This window comes from Moschus berezovskii, chromosome X (assembly GCF_049115385.1).
Source record: "Moschus berezovskii isolate FMDL1 chromosome X, NW_MosBer_1.0, whole genome shotgun sequence".
In the NCBI taxonomy this organism is placed as follows: domain Eukaryota; kingdom Metazoa; phylum Chordata; class Mammalia; order Artiodactyla; family Moschidae; genus Moschus; species Moschus berezovskii.
This window is the reverse complement of record NC_142488.1, coordinates 64336058-64361784: the sequence shown is the minus strand read 5'-3', so window position 1 is coordinate 64361784 and position 25727 is coordinate 64336058. Positions and strand designations below refer to the sequence as shown.

Below are 25727 nucleotides of genomic sequence, written 5' to 3'. Positions count from 1 at the left end.
AGAACCCCTAGAACTTGGTGTTATTATCATCCCATTGTATGTATGGGGAATCTGAGACTCAGAATGGAGAAGTGGCTTGCCCCAGGTGTCACAGACAGTGAGCCATATTTGTGTGTGCCTGTTGGATGCCACCCACTGGTTAAGCCCTGAAAATACCAAGATGGAGAAAATGTGGCCACTAGCACCTATACCCCAACTCTTCTTCAACCTGGGTCTTCTCTCTCATGATTTTAGGTTCTTTTTCTGCTCATCTTAGGTAGGTCATGAAACTGGATATGGACTATTTGTTCCTGCTTGGGAAAAGAGAAGAAAGCGTAGCATGGGAGGGCAAAGGGTTATTAAGTGACTATGAAGTTGAGTCTTCTGAGGACTGAGAAGGGTCTGTGGGATTGGCAATCAAACGATCACTGGTATAATTTTCAGTGCTGTTAAAAGAGCAGACTGAAGAGCAAATGAACAATGAAAAAATAAGGCTGTAGAGAAAAAGACAGGTTGAGAGAGAGAGAGAAGGGAAGCTGTAGATGAGGTTTAGTAAAATATGGGTAATTTTTAAAGCACTGCTCACATTATCCTAAATTTGGCCAGTGAGAGCCCCTTCAAGCCAGCTCCTATGTGTTTTATACATGACCCCATCAGTTCTCTAGTGCATCTTTGCTTTCTGGTGTACAAGGTTCCCACAGTTTACACTGAACTTTCCCTGCCCCAGGTCTGGAATCAGCCAGTTTTCTCAGGAGCTCTGGTTCCTGTTAATAGGAAATGGTATTTCAGTACCACAAGCTAAGCACAAGGTATGCTCAGTGCTACTGATGTGCATTGCTTTTAGGCTTTTTCTGTAGACTGGGCTAGGAAATATATTTTTTAGAAATTGTAAAAGTATTAATGGAATTGGATTATAGCAGTAAAATAATTATGATAATGATAATAATAATCTATTACCCCATAGCAATATTCTGAAAGGTGAAGGGGAGAAAGATCTTCTTCCAAAAGAATATTAGCTAAAAAATGTAGAAGGAAGATAGAATAGAAAATCACTGTTTTGCAGCCCCCAGTTTAATAATTGATTTTGGCAAAGATCATCAAATGGCTGCTAAAACCATTGGGTAAAAAGTTCTTGGGGAACAGGATATTCACACAGTCTCAAATTATCACTCCATAGATTCCTTGATAATTACAAAGGGGGAAATGTACATTTGCAATGGGAAAATCTGGCAGTCACTAGGTTAAACAAGTGATTAAACCTAGCATTGTCAATACCAGGACAACTTGACATTGTGCCTCCTGATGTGATGTAATAAGAAGTACAGAACACCATTTATGAAATATCCTTGCCAAAAATGTTTCACCTGGAATCTAAATATGAAGAAATACTTAGACAAACCCAGAATGTGGGACATTCAATAAGTCAACTGGCCTGGACTCTTCAAAAAGCCATTATGAAAAACAAAAGAAGGTAGATGAATTGTTCTAGATTAAAAGAGAACAATGAGCTCTAACAATAAAAGACAGTTTGTCAACCTTGAATGGAGTCTGAACTGAGGGGATGGTGGGTCACAAACAGCTATGAAAGATGTTTTTGGAATAATTTGGTAAATTTGAATATGGAATATACTTTAGATGACATTATATAGAATTAACGTTGATTTTTTTCTTGGGTGTGATAATTTCAAAATTATTCTCTTTTACTCTAGAACATTTCACCTAACTTCTTTTGTTTCTCATAATAATGACTTTTTGAAGAGACAAGGCCAGTTGACTTATTGACTGTCCCATGCATGCTGAAGTATTTGGGAGTGAAGTATCTTCATATTTGTGTCTTACTTTCAGATGGCTCAGCAAAGTAGGAAAGACAAAGGGAGAGAGAGCATGCACATGTGTGTGCATGTGCTTGCATGTTTTGTTTAAAAAGAGAAAGATGTGGAAATTAGAAGCAATTTGTTAATCTAGCTGACAACTAAACAGTTGTCCTATCCTTTCAACTGTTTTGTAGGTTTGAAAGTTTTTGAAATAAGGAGTTAAACACTCCTTTTTAAAACTGAAAATGTATGGTGAAACTAAACTAGTGGTGTTGGGACAATTGGATCCACAGATATAAAAAGATGACATTAAACCCTTACCTCATACTATACATAAAATTATTTCAAAGTGAATGAAACCTAAATGTAAGAGCTAAAACTATAAAACTTTTAGAATAAAATAGAAAATCTTTGAGACTTTGGTAAGGCAACAACAAAAGCATGATTCATAAAACAAAAACATGATAAACTGGACTTCACAATTAAAAACTTCAAAAGACACCATTATAATAATGAAAAGACAAGTCATAAATAGGGGAAAATATCTGCAAATTACATATCTGATAAAGGTCTCATATCTGTAAAGGTCTTTGTATAATATACAAAGAACTCTTATAATTCAGTAAGACAGACAACCCAATTTTAAAATGGGCAAAAGATTAGGATAGACATTTTACCAAATATATATATATATGAACAGTTAATAAATACATGAGAAGATGCTCAATATCACTAATCATTAGGGAAGTACAAATTAGAATCATAATGAGATACTACTAAACATCCACAAGAATGATTTTAACACAAATACAGACAGTAAATGTTGAGAAATAAGCAACCTTATACATTGCTGGTGAGAATGGAGAGTGGTGCAGACGCTTTGGGGAACATTTTAATACTTTTTTAAGAAGTTAAATATAAATTTATCATACAACCCAGCAGTTCCACTCCTGGTAGAAATGAAAACATATATCTACACAAAAACATGTGAATGTTCATACAAGTTCTATTCTTTTCTATTAATGTTCATCAACTAGTGCATGGATAAACAAAATGTGGTATATCTGTATAACAATAATCAGGGATTTGAAAAGTAATGAAAAACTGATACATGCTGCAGTGTGAATGAACCTCAAAAAATGCTTAGCAATCATTCTCACAAGACATTTGTCCAGTTGAGTTGAAAACTTAATGTCCACACAAAAACATGCACACAGTTTTTTTTATAGCAACTTTATTCATAATTGCAAAATCTAGAGGCAACCAAGAAGTCCATCAATAGATAAATGGATGAGCAAACTCTTACATCCTTATAGTGGAATATTATCAGCAAGAAAAAATGAGCTAACCTGTATTGTAGAATTGAAATTAGATAAAAGTAGAACTTAAGTGGAGGAGGCAATGGCAACCCACTCCAGTACTCTTGCCTGGAAAATCCCATAGATGGAAGAGCCTGGTGGGCTGCAGTCCATGGGGTTCCTAAGAGTCAGACATGACTGGGTGAATTCACTTTCACTTTTCCCTTTCACGCATTGGAGAAGGAAATGGCAACCCACTCCAGTGTTCTTGCCTGGAGAATCCCAGGGATGGGGGAGCCTCATGGGCTGCTGTTTATGGGGTCGCACAGAGCCGGACAGGACTGAAGCGACTTAGCAGAACTCAAGTATTCTCACAAAAAGATAATAATAAATAAATATGTGAGATGATGTATGTGTTAATTAATTAGGTGGGAGCAGTCCTTTCATAATGTACACATATATCAAATCACCATGATGTACACTTTAAGTTTTCAATTAGCAGTAATCGCACCTCGGATAAACCTCATTGGCTACGATACTGCCACTGCACAAAGCTCATGATGTACACTTTAAATATCTATGTCAGTTAGAACTCGGTAAAGCTGATTTTTTTAATGACCTATCAAGCCATGAAAGACATGTAGAAAATTTAAATGCATATTGCTAAGTGACAGAAGCCAGTCTGAAAAGACTACAGACTGTATGATTCCAACTATATGACATTCTGGAAAAGGCAAAACTAGAGAGGCAGTAAAATAAAATGATAGGTGATTACTACCAGCCCGGAGGAGAGAGGAGGAACAATTAGGTGGAAAATGTGATTTTTAGGGCAGTGAAACTATGTGATTGTGTAATAGTGGGTACATGACATCATACGTTTGTCAAAACTCATATAACTGTACAACATTAAGAATGAACCCTAATGTAACCTATTATTTTATTTAATAGTAATATGTCAATATTGTAACAAATGTAGCATGCTAATACATGATGTCAATAGGGGAAACGGTACTCTGGAGAGAGGATATATGGGAATTCTCTGTCCTGTCTGTTCTATTTTTCTGTAAAACTAAAACTGTTCATGAACTATTAAATAGAAAACACATTATGCTAAGTAAAAGAAGCCACATCGAAAAGGTCACATATGTATGATTCCATTTATGTGAAATGTCCAGAAAGACTAATCTATAGAGACAGAAACAAAAAAAGTGCTTGAAAATAATCATGAGGAGTCTTATTGGGATGAAAATGTTCTAAAAGTGGGTTACAGTGATGGTTGCCCAGCTCAGTAAAGTTATTAAAACTCATTGCATTGTATACTTAACATAGATGAACTTTATAACATCTAAATTATAGCTCGATTTGGAAAACTCAGCAGTGGCCACAGGACTGGAAAAGGTCAGCTTTCATTCCAATCCCAAAGAAATGTAATGCCAAAGAATGCTCAAACTACTGCACAGTTGCACTCATCTCACACACTAGTAAAATAATGCTCAAAATTCTCCAAGCCAGGCTTCATCAATATGTGAACTGTGAACTTTCAGATGTTCAAGCTGGTTTTAGAAAAGGCAGAGGAACCAGAGATCAAGTTGCCAACATCCGCTGGATCATGGAAAAAGCAAGAGAGTTCCAGAAAAACATGTATTTCTGCTTTATTGACTATGCCAAAGCCGTTGACTGTGTGGATCACAATAAACTGTGGAAAATTCTGAAAGAGAAGGGCATCCCAGACCACCTGACCTGCCTCTTGAGAAACCTGTATGCAGGTCAGGAAGCAACAGTTAGAACTGGCCATGGAACAACAGACTGGTTCCAAATAGGAAAAGGAGTACATCAAGGCTGTATATTGTCACCCTGCTTATTTAACTTATATTCAGAGTACATCATGAGAAACGCTGGACTGGATGAAGCACAAGCTAGAATCAAGATTGCTGGGAGAAATATCAATAACCTCAGATATGCAGATGACACCACCCTTATGGCAGAAAGCAAAGGGAAACTAAAGAATCACTTGATGAAAGTGAAAGAGGAGAGTGAAAAAGCTGGCTTAAAACTCAACGTTCAAAAAGCCAAGCTCATGTCATCTAGTCCCATCACTTCACAGAAAATAGATGGGGAAGCAATGGAAACAGTGACAGGCTTTGTTTTCTTGGGCTCCAAAATTGCTGCAGACAGTGACTGCAGCCATGAAATTAAAAGACACCTGCTCCTTGGAAGAAAAGCTGTGATAAACCTAGACAGTGTATTAAAAAGCAGAGACATTACTTGCCTACAAAGTTCCATATAGACAAAGTTGTTTTTTCCAGTAGTCATGTACAGATGTGAGAGCTGGACAAGAAAAGAGGCTGAGCACCGAAGAATTGATGCCTTTGAACTGTGGTACCAGAGAAGACTCTTGAAAATCCATTAGACAGCAAGGAGATCAAACCAGTCAATCCTAAAGGAAATCAACCCTGAATATTCCCTGGAAGGACAGATGTTGAAGCTGAAGCTCCAATACTTTGGCCACCTGATGCGAAGAATTGACTCATTGGAAAGACCCTGATGCTGGGAAAGATTGAAGGCAGGAGAAGGGGACAACAGAGGATGAGATGTTGGGTGTCATCACCGACTCAATGGACATGAGTTTGAGCAAGCTGTGGGAGTTGGTGATGGACAGGGAAGCCTGGCGTGCCGCAGTCCATGGGGTCACAAAGAATCAGACAGAACTGAGCAACTGAACAACAACAAAAGCAAACCATGTAACTGCAGACATGCACACCATTATCCTTTTGATGTTTCTTAGGAATAACAAGAAAGCCACTGTGTCTGGAGCAGAGTAATAGGGACAGTGGTGGGATAGGACCCAGAAGTTGACAGGGGCTCCATCATGCAAGACTTTGTGGACCATGATAGGACTTTGGATTTTATTATGAACATGATGGACTTTTGAGCAGGGTATTGGGACTTGGTGAGTTTCTGGTATCCATTGTAAGGAGTGAGAAAGAGACAATTAGAAGTCGATGACTTAAGCAGCCTTGAAAGCCCACCTGAGACTGGGAACCATTATTGAGTGATGTTGTAAATATGCAGTTATGTGGTTTATTCCAACAGCTCTTGGTCATCCTAGCTTTGGGAGCAGAATAAACATTTGAGTGGTCAGATTGATTTAAAGTTAGGATTTAAAGTTCAGATGCTAGAAGGAAATTGCCTAACGTGGTTTACCATGGTAAACTAAGTCATAAGTATTAAAAAGTGCTCAGGTAGATTCTTTTTTTTTCATTTTGATATTTTATTATAATTGCATTACATTTTAGATTTATCATTTGGGGAAAATTGACATGTTATGATATTGAGCTTTCCTATCTAGGTCAGGTAGGTTCTTATAGAGAAAAATTGAATGATCAGGAGCCCTTGAGGAAGAAAGTACTATATTTCTGCGTTTTGCCTTCTTTCACAACTGCTGTTGGCAATTGCTGTAAGCAATTAGAAGCAATTAATGTAGTGAAAAGAACATTAAGAGTCAGGAGACTTAAATATGGGCCTCAGCTCTCCCAGTGCCTGTGACACCAGGGTAAATTGTAACATCTGCCAGCTATGAGAAGGCTAAAGAAGTCATCTTTCTTGGTTAAATATTTCCAAGAAATTCTCTTTGTACCATTAAATAAAACACTTCAACTTTTCTTGGCAGTAGTTCTCCTGAATTTCCTCTTTCCTACCAAATTTCGCCATTCTACCTTGTGTTAATGATTACTTATACAATATCTCTAAATAGAAGAAAAGGGAATTCATATCAGATGCTATACCTGCTCTGCTCAGAACCCTCCGATGGCTTCCCATCTCATTGAGAACCAAGTCCATACTCCTTGTGGATAGCCCCTGTGATTTGGTCCCTTTGGAGCTCATTTTGTGCCATTCTCCTTCATTAGCTGTGTCCTAGCCACACTGGCCTTTCTGCTTCTCAAATAGGCTAAGGGAGTTCTTTCCTGGCTCAGAGCTTTTACAGTGCTGTTCTCTCCATCTGGACGACTTCTCCATCTCTGTATGGGTGAGTTTCTTTTCATTTTACAGGTCTCTGTTTAAACATCACCTATTCAGAGACTCTTTCCTGACCAACCTATATGAGGTAGCCCCCATCCACACCCCATTACTCTCTATCACATTACTATGTGCTATTTTTGTAATATTGCTTGTCACAATATGTTGTTTTCTTGTTTCTGTATTTTTCCATCTGCTTCTCCATCTCTACCCCCCATACACTGTGAGGTCCTTGAGAATAAGCTCTTATCTGTATTATCTGTTCATCATTATTCCCAGAGTATATAACAGAGTGAATGCTCAGTACAGATGTGTGTGTCAAAGGAGGAAGAAGAGAGAAGCCTCTTTTGTTACCTGTGCCAAATAAGTAATCCCTCATTAAGATTATTATTCAAGATTTTTAGAGCAATGAAAATACTCTGTATGATACCATATGATGAATGCTTATTATTATACAGTTATCCAAATGACAGAATGTAGAACATTAGGAATTAACCTTAATGTAAACTATGGGTTTTAGGTAATCATGCTGTGTCTGTGAGTTCATCAGCTGTAACAAGCGCATCACTCTAGTGAAAGATGCTGATAGGAGTGGGCTATGCACATGTGAGAGAAAGGGTTGTAGGGAACATCTTTGTACTTTCCTGTCAATTTTGCTGTGAATTTGAAAGTACTACAAATACTGTCTTCATGAAAAAATTAAAATTAAGAATTAGATACAGCTCTGGGAGAAGGCAATGGCAACCCACTCCAGTACTCTTGCCTGGAAAATCCCATGGACGCAGGAGCCTGGTAGGCAGCAGTCCATGGGGTCACTCAGAGTTGGACACGACTGAGCGACTTCACTTTCACTTTTCACTTTCATGCATTGGAGAAGAAAATGGCAACCCACTCCAGTATTCTTGCCTGGAGAATCCCAGGGACCGCGGAGCCTGGTGGGCTGCCGTCTATGGGGTCACACAGAGTCGGACACGACTGAAGCGACTTAGTAGCAGCAGTAGCTGAAAAAAAAAATTCCTCAAACTCTTAGTTATTTGTGTTGCCCTCTACTGGACTCTCCTGTAAATGGGATAAAATCTTGATTTCCTGGCTAATCTGGATTATTAGAAGAGTATCAATTTTTTTTATAATTTTATAAATTTACTTTTATTAAAGTGTAGTTGATTAACAATGTTGTGTTTCAGGTATACAGAAAAGTGATCAATTACAGATACACATATATATCTTTTTTCAGATTCTTTTTCCTTATAGATTATTACAAATAAGTAGGATTATCGTACTATAGACTTTCAGAGTCAGAAAGAACTAGAAGTCACCTAGTCTAACCACTCTCTCCATGTAGAAACCTTTTCTACAGCATCGATCCCAGGAATTCTTTAGAGGTGCTTCACTAGCCACTACAGGAGGTAAAGGGTTTACTAAATATATAGGGTTTGGATCCCCAGGTGACCATCCGCTACTCACACTTTAGCCAGAGTATTGCTAATTTTGTTTGTTTTATATGTTGGGATTCCACATAAAATTTCATTTGAAAAAAAAATTCTGCTGGTTAATAAAAGTTTAAAAACTGCTGATCTGACCTCTGTCCAAACATGCACACCTACTAGGAACTTGCTGTCTTGATGTTCCTTCATGCTGTTTCCACATCTCTGTCTTCAATATTTAAAGGTGATGCTACTGACAGCAATCACCACTTAAGCATGTGCTTGTCACTGCAAAGACAAAAATACCCTGAACAATTCTTTCTACATTTAAAGCCTGACCATTGGTTTGAGGGAGTAGCCATGAGTTGAAGAAGCTATTTATTTCCTAGATTCAGTCTCCTGGAGGCCTGTAGCTATGCTGCAATACTCAGAACTGCTTCAAATATGACCTTCCAGCATATCTTCCACCCTCTTTATTTGTTTCATGTCAGTGAATTACCTTCCATCTTAAATTTCACCCTAGAGAAATCCATCCACTTTGCCAACTGATGCAAGTCATTTCAGTTTTAAGTGTGTCTACCAAATAATACTGCCACATCTAACTTTATTTGGAGACATGTTTAATACAAAGCCCCCTATTCTATCACATATTTAAAGAAACAAGAAACTAATGACATGTCTCTAGATCCAGGACCAGCCTCTATGAAAACCCATGGTTTGTTTGTTTGTATGTTCTGAGAGGGAGATTGGTCAATGAGTCATGGGCCCTTAAAGTTTCCTGATTTGGGTACTGATCAGTCTATTTTTTAGTGATATGTTCCTTTGTTTTTCTAGTTTATCACATTTGAATTTGTAAATGTATAATCCAAAGGTAATTTTTCTCTTTATTCAATGTAAATAATATAAATCTTTTCCTCCATATTTTAGACATTTCACAATTCCTATAAATTCTTTAAAAATTTTTTAAAAAGCTTTCTTCAGAGCCTATCATGTGCCAAGTACTGACAGTATAAAGATGCATAAGGTACAGTCCTTGCTCTCAAAGAGTTTATAGTCTAATAGAGGACACAGGTATAGGAACTAATCATTGCAACCTGGTTTGCTAAGTACTATGGTGGAGGTTTGAATAAGCTGCTTCAGTCGTGTCCGACTCTGTGAGACCCCATAGATGGCAGCCCACCAGGCTCCCCTGTCCCTGGGATTCTCCAGGTAAGAACACTGGAGTGGGTTGTCATTTCCTTCTCCAATGCATGAAAGTGAAAAGTGAAAGTGAAGTCACTCAGTCGTGTCTGACTCTTTAGCAACCCCATGGACTGCAGCCCACCAGGCTCCTCTGTCCATAGGATTTTCCAGGCAAGAGTACTGGAGTGGGGTGCCATTGCCTTCTCCTTGAATAAGCTACTGTAACACAGAAAAGAATTAATTTTTTATGCCTGGGAAAAGAAGGTGGAACTTTAGGGACATCTTCACAGCTGGATTTTAAAGGATGGCAAGGAGGTTGTCAAGCAAAGATGACATACATGCAAAGCCCCAGAAACTTGCAGAATGTATTATGTTTAAGATAGGGAGAAAAGTCTGATGCAGTGAAGTGTTAGGTACTTGAGGGGGATAGTGAGATGAGGCCTGAGATACAGTCAAGGACAAAATTATGAAGGACCTTGTGTCTTGTGCCAAAGAAAGGAACTTTTCTTCCTGTGGGTTTGGGGACTCATTGAGGGGTTTTTAAGCAGGGTAGTGACATCATCAGAATCATGCTTTAAAATGTTATGATGAGCAATGTAAAGGTGCAATAGAGGAGGGAACCGTGGGAGGAATACAGCACTGCTAGAGGCTCTGGAACATGTGGCAAATTCCTTAAGTACTCTGGGACATAAATTGTCTTTGTTTCTTAACTGTGAAAGAGGAATGGCCATTTTTTCTAACTTCACATAGAGCTAATGAGAGTAAATGAGATCATAAATCCTCTGAGCCTCATAGAAGAAAGCTTCCGGTTTAAAGTTAGGTGATTGGAAGTTGAGACAAGCAAGTCTACACCATATACTTTGATACTTATTCATGCACATCTTATGGGTTTTTTTTTTACATTAGTCTTCCTTACACCTTAATTCAACTTAATCATTAGCTCCTCAAGGGCAGGGTCAAGAGTATTTTGCATTGTCTACAAACCTTTTTACAGAGACAGAGCACAGAATGAGTCCCTGGCACCTACCTGCAGTTTGATTGCATACAGTGTCCTGTCTCAGGTGGACTGCCTGAGACTGAAGCATCCAAAGAAGGCCCCTGGACTACTGGGAACCAACAGTGATGTTATATTTCAGGGCTCTTTCTCTAGGGGTGAACACAGAGATTCCAAGCCTTGTTCAACCAGGCCTGTGAATGCCAGGACGGCTCTTTACTTCTTGTAAAAAGTTCCTTTTGTATGAAATAGAAATGATTACCATTTCACTAGGAAGTCACAATCTACAGGTGAAAGATACTGAGTAGAATATATGTATATAATAATTGTGGATGTCTGTGTGTGTTTAGTCGCTAAGTCGTGTTCTACTCTTTGCGATCACATGGACTGTAGCTTCCAGGCTCCTCTGTCCATGGGATTTCCCAGGCAAGAATACTGGAGTGGGTTGCCATTTCCTTCTCCAGGGGATCTTCCAGACCCAGGGATTGAACTGCATCCACATCTCCTGCATTTCCTGGCAGATGCTATACCACTGAGCCACCTAGGAAGCCCAATAATTGTGGATAATTGTTTCAGAATTTAACTAGTCCTTTGTTTGCAAAAAAGGTATAAAAAGAATGCTAAAAATTTTATATTCTGTCTTTTGGGATATTTATAATTAGCATAGACATAACATGACAACTCTCTAGATGTTTTTAATCCAAGTTTTGAATAGTGTAAGTGACACATGCTCAAATATTGTAGACAGGCTTCATCCTATGGCCAAAACAATATGTGAGGAGCATCCATATGTTTTTCTTGTATGTCAGAAGTTACCCTAGATTTGAATCAGCAGAAGCTAGAAAGTCTGAAAGCATTCCCTGCAATTTTAAAGCAGGCACCATCCTCTCTCTCTTGATTCAAAAGAGGTTGTGATCAGCTCACTGGACACAATGGCATTTCCTCCTATCTACACCTAATATAAACTGTAGCCAATTAAATGGGATCTATTACGTAGGTTGGGGATGCAAGCACATAAAGTCATTGGCTCTTGAGATACTCATCTTGTGTGCCAGGACCAGGTGCAGAAATACAAATACATATATGTTAAGCCTGGGCCAGCTGCTTTGCCAATGCTTTTGTGTTTTTTTCTGTTTAACTAGAAAAGGTTGAGCAGGCACGATTTCCATCAATTATACCTAAAATGTTATTTTTCTAGTGGAAGAAGAAAGTACATTTAATTCCTCATCCCAATATTGATGTCTAAACCATTGGGGTTTTTTAAGTTTATTAAATGAGAGTTTAAAGTAAAAAGTGATTTTTTTATTAACCAGAATGCTCAGGGAGGGAATATTCTGTTTAATTAAATTTCCTGGTTCAGGGAACAGTTACATGACACATTTTTTTGTTTCATACATATTCTTTAACTTCTTTAAAAATTTTATCTGTATGTTTCTGCCTTAGTAAGCACAGTAGACTGGAGCAGGCTGAAGTTTACTGCTATCACTTAGTTACTCAGTGTTCCTATGCCCTAGATTCTAATTGGATAAGATCCTTGGAGGTAGCGGATATTGATGAAATCTGGGCAGAACCTGGGCTGCATGCTGGGAAATTGCTTTTGGGAACTTGTTTGGCTTCTTCTCATTGACTTACTTCCCTAAAAGTAGACTATATGAAAGAAAAAAATTCACTAGCCAAGTGAACACTTTGATTTGCTAATCTATACTTTACTGAAAAAAGACATATTTTTACAACAAGAAAATTCCACCTGTGTCGTCTGAGAAAAATGTACTAAAGAAACTAGATCCAGAAAAATGAGACTTTGCACGTCCAAAGGAAACAACAAGTGAATTCAGTTCATCGTGACCTGTCTATTCAATTTATTCCCTAGCTGAGTTAATCTTACAGCAATTTTCAGGGACCTACTCACCACTTTGACCCTTTTGTAGTGCAAATGTTAGGTTCTGTTTATAAGCTATCTAAGATTCTTGGTGGTAAATAGAACTGCTTTGCACTTTTTCCATTAGTTTACCTTGGACTGTATAATTATCCAATAGGAAATATGGTCTGTAGATTCTAAAAGCGACCTTCTGGCACTTTGCAACATAATAAATTTGTAGTCAGTATTCTTGATTCATTTTCAGGTAAATATTACCTTATTTCTACTCTCCCAAGCCTTCATTTGTCTTCAATAGTGACTGCTTATCATGCCAAATGGTGTGTAGAGAGTGAGAACTGTGTAGAATTATGCTGCTGTCATGTTTATTTTATTTCTTGGATAACATTTTCAGTTTTGTCACACAGTTAATGGATTTGTTTCTTTTAACAAGTAGGGCCTTCTTGACCTAATCCTTTTTCACACATATTCCTGTATAAATTCTAAATCCAAAGGTGCTAGGTCAGTAGCTAAATTGGGGTTATAGAGGAAGGGACCACCACAAAGTCAATTTGTACAAATTTGGCCCTGGGTAATTTAATTGCCTTTGGGGGGATTTTAAAAACTCATTTATCCCAAACCCAAATAACCTGAAAGTTAAAATGATTAAAGTTTGGTGGGTTATTATAGGAGATGTTTGGATAGAAAAGTTGCTCCTAGAAGGATCTGTTGTGGTTCATTTTTTAACCAAAAGTTCCTCAAATCAGAAAATGGCAAAGGGGATAGAAGCCACCATAAAAAGTAGTGAAGTGGTAAACTGGGAAAGACAAGTAAAGAGGTAGTATAAAACTGACAAAATAGACTCATTTAAAGCATTACAAAACTGAAATGGTAAAAGGGGAAGAGACATGAAAGAGAAGTAGAGGATATTATGAGAAAGATGATAAGCAATAGATGTTGAGAGAATAATATGAAAATTGTTTAGTTAAGTGATTAAGCTTGTGGGCTGAGGAGCCAGAGGCTGTCTAAATTCGAATTCAAGATCAGCCATTTCCTAACCTTAAGACCTTGGATGACTTATTCAGTTCAGTGGCTCAGTCATGTCCAACTCTGCAGCCCCATGGACTGCACAACACAGGCCTCCCTGTCCTTCACCATCTCCCAGAGCTTGCTCAAAATCATGTCCACTGAATCAGTGATGCCATCCAGCTAATCTCATCTTCTGTTGTCCCCTTCTCCTCCTGTCGTCAATCTTTCCCAACATCGGGGGCTTTTCCAATGAGTCAGCTCTTCTTATCAGGTGGCCAAAGTAGTGGAACTTCAGCTTCAGCATCAGTCTTTCCAATGAATATTCAGGACTGATTTCCCTTAGAATTGACTGGTTTGATCTTGCACTCCAAGGGATTCTCAAGAGTCTCCAACACCACAGTTCAAAGGCATCAATTCTTCAATGCTCAGCCCTCTTTATGGTCCAACTCTCACATCCATACATGACTACTGGAAAACCCATAACTTTGACTATACAGACCTTTGTCAGCAAAGTAATATCTCTGCTTTTTAATATGCTGTCTAGGTTTGTCATAGCTTTTCTTCCAAGGATCAAGCATCCTTTAATTTCATGGCTGCAGTCACCATCCAAAAAAGAAAGTCTGTCACTGTTTCCATTATTTCCCCATCTATTTGCCATGAAGGGATGGGACCAGATAACATGACCTTCATTTTTTGAATGTTGAGTTTTAAGCCAGCATTTTCACTCTCCTCTTTCACCTTCATCAGGAGGTTCTTTAGTTCCTCTTTGCTTTCTGCCATAAGGGTGGTGTCATCTTTTTTAATATATTTATTTTAATTGGAGGCTAAATACTTTACAATATTGTGGTGGTTTTTGCCATATATTGACATGATTCTGCCCCGGGTGTACATGTGTCCCCCGTCCTGAACCCACCACCCTCCCCATCCCATCCATCTGGGTTGTTCCAGTACACCAGCTTTGAGTGCCCTGTTTCATGCATCGAACTTGCACTGGTGATCAGTTTCACATATGGTAATATACATGTTTCAATGTTATTCTCTCAAATCATCCCACCCTCGCCTTCTCCCACAGAGGAGGGTGGTATCATCTGCATATCTGAGGTTATTGATATTTCTCCCTGCAATCTTGATTCCAGCTTGTGCTTCATCCAGCCTGGTGTTTTACATGATATATTCTGCATATAAGTTAAATAAGCAGGGTGACAGTGTACAGCCTTGACATACTTCTTTCCCAATTTGGAACCAGTTCATTGTTCCATGTCCATTTCTAATTGTTGCTTCTTGACCTGCATACAGGTTTCTCAAGAGGCAGGTAAGGTGGTCTGGTAGTCCCATCTCTTTCAGAATTTTCCACAGTTTGTTGTGATAGACAAAGGTAATGGCTTTCGAGTAGCCAATGAAGCAGACGTTTTTCTGGAATTCTACATGATCAAACTTATGTTGGCAATTTGATCTCTGGTTCCTCTGCCTTTTCTAAATCCAACTTGGACATCTGGAAGTTCTCAGTTCACATACTGTTGAAGGTTAGCTTGGAGGATTTTGAGCATTACCATGCTAGTGTATGAAATGAGTGCAATTGTGCGGTAGTTTGAACATTCTTTGGCATTGCCCTTCTTTGGGATTGGAATGAAAACTGACTTTTTCCAGTCCTGTGGCCACTGCTGAATTTCCCAAACTTGAGTGCAGCACTTTAACAGCATCATCTTTTAGGATTTGAAGTAACTCCGGTAGAATTCCATCACTTCCACTAGTTTTGTTCATAGTGATGCTTCCTAAGGCCCACTTGACTTTGCACTCCAGGATGTCTGGCTCTAGGTGAGTGATCACATCATTGTGGTTATCCAGGTCATTAAGATCTTTTCTGTGTAGTTCTTCTGATGAGTTATTAGGTTGGTGCAAAAGTAATTACGGTTTTGCATTACAGAACTTTGGAACATATTCTTTATAAATGTGGTTATGTTATATCATTTTAATGTTCATTTCTCACTATGTTTTTTTGCTATTGACTCATTACTTGCTATTTATTATATATTTTTTAGACTATAGATATGATGATAGACATAAAGCAAATTCAAGCCATTTTTTTATTCGAGTTTAAAATGGGTTGTAAAGCAGCAGAGACAATGCTCAACATCAGTAACACATTTGACCCAGAAATTGCTAAGGAACATACACTGCAGTGGTGGTTCAAGAAGTTTTGCAAAGAATATGAGATCTTTGATGATGAGGAGCATAATGGCTGGACATTGGAGGTTGACAACGACCAGTTGAGAGCCATCATTGAAGCTGATCCTCTTATAGCTATATCAGAAGTTGCCAAAGAACTCAACGTTGACTATCTATGGTTGTTTGGCATTTGGAGCAAATAGGAAAGATGAAAAAGCTCAGTAAGTGGGTGCCTCATGAGCTGACCACAAATCAAAAAAATCGTCATTTTGAAGTGTTCTGTTCTCTTATTCTCCACAACAACAATGAACTATTTCTTGATCGGATTGTGACATGTGCTGAAAAGTGGATTTTGTAGGACAACCACTGATGACCAGCTCAGTTGTTGGACTGAGAAGTAGCTCCAAAGCACTTCCCAAAGCCAAACATGCATCAGATAAAGGTCATAGTCACTGTTTGGTGGTCTGCTGCCATCTGATCCACTACAACTTTCTGAATCCCAGCAAAACCATCACATCTGAAAAGTATGCTCAGCAAATTGATGAGATGCACTGAAAACTGCAATGCCTGCAGCTGGCATTGGTTAACAGAATGGACTCAATTATTCTCCACAACAACCCCGGACTGCACATTGCACAACTAGCACTTCAAAAGTTGAATGAATTGGGCTACAAAGTTTTGCCTCATCTGCCATGTTCACCTGACCTCTTGCCAATCGACTACCACTTCTTCAAGTATCTTGACAACTTTATGCAGGGAAAACGCTTCCACAACCAGCAGGATGCAAAAAATGCTTCCCGAGAGTTCGTAGAATCCCGAAGCATGGATATTTATGCTAACAGGAATAAAGAAGCTTATTTCTCATTGGCAAAAATGTGTGATTATAATGGTTCCTATTTTGACTTATAAAGATATGTTTGAGCCTAGTTATAATGATTTAAAATTCATGGTCCAAAACTGCAGTTACTTTTGTACCAACCTAATATCTCATCTCCCGGTAGTTTAGTTTCCTCATTTGAAAAATGGAAATAATAATAATGCCTACCTCACAGGGCTACTGAGAAAATTGAGTTAACATTAGGAAGTATCTAGTACAGTTCCTGGCACAAGGTAAGCACTCAGTGTTGGCTATTATTTTTATTATATGCCAACAAGAGAGAAAAGCCCAAATAGCAAATTCCAAAATAGCTATTATGAAGGAAAAGAATCGTAAGAGTTATGCTAATACTAAAAGAGAAAATAGATATCTGGTCTTAGAGAGGTTCAAGTAAGAAAATACTGAAAATTTATATTGCTGACTTTTGATACCAGGACTGGGAGATGGAAGGGTAGAGATGATTGTTGCAAAATCTTTGCCAGTAACAATTAAGCTGTTTTTTGAATAGTGCAGGTATCTGGCTCTGCCTGGTTAGGTAGCTACCTGACATTTTTCATAAAATGGCTTTCTTGATGTCATGATCCAAGAATCCCTGATCTCTGACCTCATGGACATGAAAACACCAAATACATATTAGCAAATGCAGTTGACTGAGCCCTGTGCTTTTTCTTTAAAATAGACTTTGTGGTTTACAGTTCACCAGGTCATGTAAAAAACTATATATTTCTGGTGAAGAAAAAAATGACCTAACCACAAAGCTGTAGATATATTTCTCAAAGTTTTCAGAAATATGTATGTTGAACTTGGTTTGTCCTCCAAATACATTTGTGTTGATGATGTGAAAGACACTTGAAGAAATTATTTTGTCCAGCTATTGGAATAGGGAGAAGATTGATTAATGAGTAATATATTGAAGGAAAGGAAAGAGGCCTGGCGTTATAAAGGCAGGAAATAAGGGGGTCATATGCAAGTCTTATAGGAATCATTGGGAAAGATGGAGATGAGTTTTATCTCAATAATATGCAAGGGTAGGATGGTCACTTGCAGTTTACCTTTTCCTGGAAAAAAATAAAGATAGGGATGGGGGTTCTTAACTATCACTGCTTTCTGGGGAGAACAGGGCTCAGATAAACTTCAACATTGTAATTTCCTCCTTTTGGTTAAGACAAATATTATCCATCACTGAATAATTCAGAGGCCACCAGATAGTGATAAATCATAAGCCACCAGAGTAGGGTGAACAGGCATCTAAGAAATAGTCTCTTAAGGAGTCTTGATGTTATTCCTATAAAACCACTGGTTGAGAGGTGGTGGCAAAAATCAATTATTTTAGGGGCTTAGAGATCAGGCATCTTAAAAGAGGGAAAAATAAACTGTAAAAAAAATTAATGAAAAAATTTATAGTAAGAGCCAAGAAGTGAACCATAAAGGTCAAGTATACACAAGTGGAGGAAAACCCGTTTTGCAGGACCACTTATGGAAGGAGGATGCAGGTGCTGTTGGTGACAGTGTCCAAAGTCTAGACTACCTCTCATATAAGGATGTATATGACCTGAGCATTCCTCCAGACTTCCTTAGTGGTCCAGGCATCAGCTTATTCAAGGAGGTTTCCAGTCATGCATTGTCTGCTGCAGTGATGAGTTCTTCCAGGTACATGTGGCTTTAGTTTGAAGGACTGCTTCAGATCCCAGAGAAGAGAGCAAGCTGTAAGGCAACATAGGATCCCAATAGTGATTTGGGCAGTCAGGTTTTAGTTCTTGATGACTTCAAGTCAGGCAGCAGGAAGAAAATTTGGAGAAGTTAGATTTGAGCATATTAGCCAGATATTGAAGAAAACTGGAAGAATTGAAAAGTTGGCAAGGATCAACAATTTGGGCAAGGTAATAGGATCCAGTCCAGTTTCCAAATAGGTACCAAAGCTGGTTTTTCTACACAGAAATGGAAGTCAATTACATCTACCACCAAAGACAAAGTTTGTATAGTCATCAGCAACCAGGAGTTTATAAAGATATACAAAATTGTTCCAAGACAATAACTAGATTCTGATAAACTGGAATGGTATGCTATAGATAAGTCAGTTTTCCTTTGAAACCAAAAAACTTTCTATTCATTTTCCTCCTTTTGATCAAAGATAATCTCAAATGAAGATTCTTCTTCTTTTGGCCATTCTGCTTGGTATATGGGATTGTAGCTTCTCAACCAGGTATCGAACCTGTGCCCCTTGCATTGGGAGCATGGGGTCTTAACCACTGAACCACCAAGGAAGTCCTAGAAAGATTGTTCTTAAACTCAAAATAAGGTTGGTCTCACAAGCAACAGAAGGAAAGAAATAGATGAACTGGACTTCATAACAATTTAAAACTTTTGTGCATCAAAGGACATCATCAAGAAAGTGAAAAGACAGCCTACAGAATGGAGGAAAATATTTGCAAATCATATGTCTGGTATCCAGGATATGTGAAAAACTCATGCCACTCAACAACAAAAAGAGAAACAACCCAATGTAAAAATTGACAAAGTACTTGAATAGATATATCTGCAAAGAAGACATACAAATGGTTAATAAACACACAAAATGATGTTTGACATCATCAGTCATCATGGAAATGTAAATCAAATCCACTATGAGACTCCATGCCCACTAGGATGATTAGAATTAAAAAAAAACAAACAGGAAATAACAAGTATTGGTGAGGATGTGGAGAAATTAGAACCCTTATATATTGCTGGTGAGAATGTAAATTGCAGCCCCTGTAGAAAACAGGTTGGTTATTCCTCAAAAGTTAAACATAGAATTACCACATGTCCTAGCAATTCCACCCCTAAGTATGTATCCAAAAGGATTAAAAACAGGTACTCGGGAAAATACTTGTACACAAATGTTCATAGCAGCAATATTCACAATAGTCAAATAGTGGAAATCACCTAAATGTCCATCAACAGATGAATGTATAAACAAAAGTGGTATATACATAAAACAGAATATTACTCATATAAAGGAATGAAGTACTGATGATTGCTATAACATGGATGAACCTCAAACACATGCTAAATAAATGAAACAGACAGAAGATCACATGTTATTCTATGATGCCACTTATATGAGATATCCAGAATAGGTAGATCTGTAGAGACAGAATGCAAATTGGTAGTTGTCACGGACACGAGAAGAATAGGGAATGAATGATTAGTTCAGGGTTTTCTTTTGAGGTGTGAAAATGGTTTGGGACTAGATTGAAGTAGAGATTGAACAGTGTTACAAATGTACTAAATGCCACTGAATTGTATGCTTTAACAAGATCATTTTTTATTATGTGACTTTTACCTCAATTTAAAAATGTTAAAAAATTAAAACTAGGCCTCATTAGATTTGGCCTGATTATTTATATAGGTGTTGCAAAAATGCTAATTTACCAAATTTACCTTAAGCTTGCTTTGCTGGAATTTTTCATAAGAAATCTCATTTTGAAAGTTTTAAAGTCTATTAAGGCTAGGAAACAAAGCTAAGATTCTACCTGCAGTACCTATGAATTTGAAAGAACTCCTCTTGTCTTAGGTTCTCCAAAATGTTTTTAAGTTTCCAGAGCCTGCCAGGAAGTAACCTTCCTTACTCACCTGTAAGGCTGGGAACCGTATAAGCCAGGTACCAGGCTAGATTTCCCAAGAGAGTTTTCCATGTATTGGCTCAATAAAGTCAACCTTAGTTCCTAAAAAGTGTCTGATCAAATCTGATTTAATGAGCATCTTTCTCAAATATGACATTCCAGGCAAGACCTTGGTTACAAAACCAATGTTTCCAATCATGTCCTAATAACAAGTAGAAGAGATATATTCTCACTGAACCTATAGAGGTTTATTGCTATGAAAATAAAAATAAGGTAAGAGTTTTCAAATCCTGGAAGGCTCAGGCATGGGGACTCTGGCAAATAAAAACATATACTGACCAGTGAGGGCACTAATCTCTAGGAACTTCTTATGCAGCATATAATTCCTGAAATATTTATATTAATAACATTTTGCCTATACAAATTTAGCTTAGGGAAGGCTAAGCATCTTTTCTGGTTTGGCAACTCTTCTCATGCATGTCATCAATAGTAATGTATCAAATAAACCTAATTATTTCTAGCACCTCTCATTTTCTAAGGTAAAAAAACAAATCCTTTATGATTTCACAGGGGCCCTCTGGACTTGATTAAAATAGAATAAGGGATTACTGAAAAATAATACTTAGTTCTCTGTTTAACCAAAATGACAATAAAGGATCTTAAAAATGAGCATAGGAGGTAATATTGTAAAGAATCTCATCTCTTTCAAAGTGAGAAGACTTTGCTTTCTTAAATTATGTTATAATAAAGTCAGTGTAAACCATAGAAGGTTATTCCAGTAAGACATAGAATCTTTGTTATCGAGGACACAAAACACTTGCAACCTGTTATTAGAAGAAGGAAGACAAATAATCCAGAAAACTTGTCATTTTAGCAGAGAGAAAATCAAAATCTAGCTTTGCATCAGTGTACTATTTGATAATATGGACCTAACAGAAGCAGAAGATATTAAGAAGAGGTGACAAGAATACACAGAAGCACTATACAAAAAAGATCTTCATGACCCAGAAAACCATGATGGTGTGATCACTCACCTAGAGCCAGACATCCTGGAATGTGAAGTCAAGTGGGCCTTAGGAAGCATCACTATGAAATCCTGAAAGATGATGCTGTTAAAGTGCCGCACTCAATATGCTAGCAAATTTGGAAAACTCAGCAATTGCCACAGGACTGGAAAGGGTCATTTTTCATTCCAATCCCAAAGAAAGGCAATGTCAAAGAGTGTTCAAACTATTGCACAATTGCACTCATTTCACATGCTAGCTACAAGGGGTTTCCCTTGTAGCTCAGTCAGTAAAGAATCTGCCTGCAGTGCAGGAGACCCGAGTTTGATCCCTGGGTTGGGAAGATCCCCTGGAGAAGGAAATGGCAACCCATTCCAGTATCCTTGCCTGGAAAATCTCATGGACAGAGGAGCCTGGTAGGCTACAGTCCATGGGGTCACAAAGCGTTGGGCACGACTGAACGACTAACACTTACTTGCTTACTTCACATGCTAGCAAAGTAATGCTCAAAATTCTCCAAGCTAGGCTTCAACAGTACATAAACCAAGAACTTCCAAATGTTCAAGCTGGGTTTAGAAAAGGCAGAGGAACCAGAGATCAAATTCCCAACATCTATTGGATCATAGAAAAAGCAAGAGGGTTCCAGAAAAACATCTACTCCTGCTTTATTGACTGTGCCTTTGACTGTGTGGATCACAACAAACTGTGGAAAATTCTTCAAGAGATGGGATGACCAGGCCACCTGATCTGCCTCCTGAGAAATCTGTATGTGGGTCAAGAAGCAACAGTTAGAAACAGACATGGAACTGTGAACTAATTCCAAATTGGGAAAGGAGTACATCAAGGCTATATATTGTCACCCTGCTTATTTAACTTATATGCAGAGTACATCATGCAAAATGCTGGGCTGGATGAAGCACAAGCTGGAATTAGATTGCCAGGAGAAATATCAATAACCTCAGGTATGCAGATAATACCACCCTTATGGCAGAAAGTGGAGAGTAACTAAAGAGCCTCTTGATGAAGGTGAAAGAGGAGAGTGAAAAACCTGGCTTAAAATTCAACATTTAAAAAATGAAGATCATGGCATTTGGTCACATCACTTCATGGCAAATAGATGGGGAAATGAAACAGTGAGAGACTTTATTTTCTTGGGCTCCAAAATCACTGCAGATGGTGACTGCACCCATGAAATTAAGACGTTTGCTCCTTGGAAGAAAAGCTATGACCAATCTAGGCAGTGTATTAGAAAGCAGAGACATTACTTTGCTGACAAAGGTCTGTATAGTCAAAGCTATGTTTTTTCCTTATGGTCATGTATGGTTGTATCAGGGTTTCCCTGATTGCTCAGTTGGTAAAGAATCCACCTGCAGTGCGGGAGACCCCAGTTTGATTCCTGGGTTGGGAAGATCCCCTGGAGAAGGGATAGGCTACCCACTCCAGTATTCCTGGGCTTCCCTTGTGGCTCAGCTGGTAAAGAATCTGCCTGCAATGCAGGAGACATGTGTTTGATCCCTGAGTTGGGAAGATCCCCCGGAGAAGGGAAAGGCTACCCACTCCAGCATTCTGGCCTGGAGAATTCCATGGACTGTATAGTACATGGGGTTGCAAAGAGTTGGACACAATTGAGCGACTTTCACTTACTTTCACTTTCATGTATGGTTGTGAGAGTTGGACCCATAAAGAAGGCTGAGTGCCAAAGAATTGATGCTTTTGAACTGTAGTGCTGGAGAAGACTCTTGAGAGTCCCTTGGACTGCAAGGAGATCCAACCAGTCCATCCCAAAGGAAATCAGTCCTAAATATTCATTGGAAGGACTGATGCTGAAGCTGAAGCTCCAATACTTTGGCCACCTGATACGAAGAACTGACTCACTGGAAAAGATCTTGATGCTGGGAAAGATTGAAGGCAGGAGGAGAAGGGGATGACAAAGGATGAGATGGTTGGATGGCATCACCGACTCTATGGACATGAGTTTGAGGAAGCTGTGGGAGTTGGTGATGGACAGGGAAGCCTGGCTTGCTGCAGTCCATGGGGTCAAAGAGTCAGACACGACTGAGTGACTGAAATGAATATTTGATACTAAAGTTCTTTTGGGAAGTCTTATAAGTCTATCAAACCTTAGATAACTTTGACTCCAACAAATAAAATCCTCTTTAGATTTCAGAGGCTCTCTGGTATTTTGGTAAATCTAAATGATTGTTGCCTTTAATTTTTCCAATATGTAACATATATATATACATATATATATATATATATATATATATATATATATATATATATATATATATATATATAAACATGATTCATGCTATGAGTGAAACCAGGAAGCAGTACAGTGTTGAAGCAGGAGTGTTGTTCACTTCACTTGTCTTCCTGACCCTTGTACTTTATTTCACATGTCAGTGTCTACATTACATACTTGTATTTTCTGTGAAATAAAAGCTTAAATAAATCTTGGCAGTTTGATTTTCTAAAAATTAAAAAAATAAAACACTTTCTACCACTTTCTATGTCTATACATATTCCTTACAGTACGACTCAAAGTGGCAAAAAGAACATATTCATTAACAGACCCAAATACATATAGCCTCTCTGTAGCTTGTAAAAATAAGAAGAAAAGTATATAAACCCAATATTATGCTTAGTAATTAATGCATTCACTTACCTAGAAATGATCTAGGTATATAATGAATATCCATTAAGTAACTCAATTTAGTATCAACCCAAAGTCTTCAGTTACCTAAAGATCTTATAAATTATCATCAGACTGACATAATTACTGTTGAAATAAAGTTTTTCAGAATAACGACTCAATTCTGTTAAACGAATTTGCATTTGTCATAATCTCAAACATTTAATAGAGGTAACATTAGCTTATTCAATCAGTAAACCTGTACAAATTTAGGAAGAATATACCCACATAGAATAAAAAATCCACATTTATATTATACTTAACAATGATAAAGAAAAACTATAACTGATTTTAGTAAACCTGAATTATTAAGTTAGTCTTGTTTGCCAAAGATTTACCTATGTTAGGCAAACTTAAATTCTTAAAACATTTGAGCTTAGTTTTATAGGAATACTTTTGCAGAACATTAAAAGTCTTGTAAGTTCAATTTCCTTATTTTCTGGGAATTTTAGGAATATTCTGTTTATCTACTTTTTTCTATAAACCAATGAGAATAGAGTTCTTTAAATATAAGAAAAATATTAGGAAAAGATTACAGACTGGCGAGGCCCTTTTAAATTACAAACATTATTATTATTATATTCAGGCTACTTCCATAGGAGAAATGTTCATTAATAAAGAACATCTCAAAGAAAAGGAAGGGAACCTGTAGTTTTATAAAGGCAGGTAAACAAGATAATCATCTGTGAGTCTTATGAGAGTCATGAGGAAGCATGAAAATGGTTCTTTCTGGAATATGCCGGGGCAGTGCGGTCTTTTGCAGTTAACTGTTTCTCAAAACACAAAGGATGAGAGGTTTCCTACTCACACTGATTTCTAAAAGCACAGGGCTCAGATAAATTTCAGTACTGTCAATGCAGTACTGACTGCTTTGTTAATTTTGTCTATAGAATTTCTCTGTGTTCTCTTCTATATGCCATACTATTTCTGCTTGCCTTTTTTGTTTTGTTTTGGCTTTTGTATTTCTGTGCTATGACCTGTCTCCCTAACTTAATTTTAGGCTCTCTGAGGAAAGAAAGTATGTCTTGTAGTGGTTTGTATTTTCCCTCTTTCCCTCTTTTTGCCTAAAACACTAAATGTTCCATCCCAACTACCTAAAAGTTAGTGATTTCAGTAGAAAGACACATTTTCTCTTTCTTGATGTGCTAAAATAGTAGGTAGACTCATAAATTGTAAGCTTTTCATAATTGGAAAATAGCATCCAAGAACTTTCAAAGTTACATATTCAATTCTTATTTATAGAGAATTCAAGGTTGGACAAACCTTTTCCTCTAATTGGTTTCAGTCTGGCTGCATATATAATGCCAGTTTGTTCTTTCGCTGTATGATCACCAAGTTCACCTTCATGAGCAAAGCCAATGTCTAGTGATACTTTTACCAACTTCCTGCTGTCTAGTGTACCTGTCTCATTGACGTAGTCTGTGAACCAGGGCATTGTGCAGCATATGAAATATTATAGAACAGATTTCATGAAGAAGTTTATGCATTGTATAGGCAATAGAAAGACTGTACACTCTTGGGCTTCCCTGGTGGCTCAGTTGGTAAAGAATCTGCCTGCAATGCCAGAGACCTGGGTTTGATTCCTGGGTTGGGAAGATCCCCTGGAGAAGGGAATGGGCTACCCACTCCAGTATTCTTGCCTGGAGATTTCCATGGCCTGTATAGTACATGGAGTCTCAAAGAGTCGGACACGACTGAGCAACTTTCACTTTTCACAGTCTCATAGTAGCCATTTTAACTGATGCTCACACCTAGGTTTCTATTTCATGTAAAGTATTAGGGAGAATA

General features: G+C 37.9%; 1 protein-coding gene and 1 pseudogene across 1 annotated transcript in view; one reads left to right on the top strand and one right to left on the bottom strand.

Annotated features, from left to right (window-relative positions):
* Positions 1-25727, top strand: part of HDAC8 (histone deacetylase 8) — a 267792-nt gene that overhangs the window by 52057 nt on the left and 190008 nt on the right. The window lies entirely within an intron of this gene.
* Positions 3479-3647, bottom strand: LOC129535368 (U4 spliceosomal RNA; annotated as a pseudogene).